Source organism: Egretta garzetta, unplaced genomic scaffold (assembly GCF_000687185.1).
Source record: "Egretta garzetta isolate BGI_Z169 unplaced genomic scaffold, ASM68718v1 scaffold45, whole genome shotgun sequence".
NCBI lineage: Eukaryota > Metazoa > Chordata > Aves > Pelecaniformes > Ardeidae > Egretta > Egretta garzetta.
The window spans coordinates 11,128,115-11,129,536 of record NW_009260028.1 but is presented as its reverse complement, the minus strand read 5'-3'; the positions used below and the strand labels follow the sequence as shown (position 1 = coordinate 11,129,536).

Below are 1,422 nucleotides of genomic sequence, written 5' to 3'. Positions count from 1 at the left end.
TCTCTATTCAACTCCAAACATCCTTCTGGGCATGGCTTTTCTGGCTGAGTGTATTGGCTGAAGGCTTGGACATCATCTTAAATAACTGACAAAATGTTCTACATGATAATCAAGCGAGGAAAGTAATCAATTTGTACAGACCCAGTTCACTAATGAGGCTGTAGTGCAGTCGTGGCATGGACACTATTTTTAGAGTCTTTATAGAAAAAGAAGAGATTACCTGCCTGGACTGAGTTACCTCGGCAACCATCTCCCGTGACTAAGAAAGCCTAAAGAGCATATTGATAATCTATCATGGTGTCGAGAGAGTGCAGGTTATCAGAGAGCAACAGCAGGAAAGATTTCAAAGACACTCGGGTCTCACTGGGAAAATAATGTCTGCTTTCATCTCCAAAAAAAGCCTGTCACTTGAATTAAAAAAAAAAAGAGGAGGAGGGGTGGCAAAGGTACATGGTGTGCACACTCACAGATTTATTGGTCCTGTGTCAACTTTCTTTCAGGTTAAAAAAAGCTGCTTTTTATTTTTTTGTTGCTGTTGTTTTGTTTTCTGAAGGATGACAGTATCTAATACGCAGCAAAGGAAAGAAAGAGAGTCAGAGATGAAAATAAATACATAAACTTGAACTCTGTCATGATGGGACAGAAATGAAAGGGAGAGGGGGGAAGAGGAGAAAATTATGAAATCAAATCAAAGACCTCCAGGGATGCTGAGGTCTTTCAGCAGCCTAAGTGTGCAGTGCCTTATCTTTTTGACTATAGGGCAAGCAAGGGAATTTTGCAGCCCTGTTTTTAATTCCGCTGTGACTCAAGATGTTTTGTGGGGAGTCTTGTGTACATCATGTACACATTCCCTCAGTTTCCTGGGTGAGGTTGCACTGAAATTGCAGTGTAAGAATTGTGATTTCCAGGGGAGACATCATGGGTCAAGCCTCCCAAACATATGGGCAACACATAGCAGAGCGTACACAAAGAGGCAGTATATAGCATGCACAAATAGTGCATCACACGCTTTAGGAATGAGATCATGAGACTTGTCAATCCTGCCCTGACACCCTCTGTCCTGTGCGACACTGAAAGGAGTTGTCCTTAAAGGGCTTCGTGTACAAGGTGAGTCTTCAAGTGGTTTTGGCCCCTCTCTAGGTAATGATGTGCCTCTTCTTTCTGTTTCTTGCAGACACTAGTACTGTAGGAGCACTGAAGTTAGTTAGCTTACTTACCACTTGGCTCTTTAAAACCAGACAGTAGCCTACAGCACTGTTGTCCGAACTTTGGACTGGATTGCTGCCTGTGTTCTGCATGCTGCTCTTGGTGTGTGGCCTTTTGCTCCCAATTACACTGAAATTCATTCTAGATACAGATTTGCAAGTATGATTTTCAAAGGAGAACAAACATGCATCGCATGATCTCAGAAAGAACTTCCTA

The 1,422-nt window shown here is 42.4% G+C and overlaps 1 protein-coding gene across 1 annotated transcript in view; it reads left to right on the top strand.

Moving 5' to 3' along the window:
* The window catches only part of DSCAM (DS cell adhesion molecule), a 404,908-nt gene that overhangs the window by 231,997 nt on the left and 171,489 nt on the right, over positions 1 to 1,422 (top strand).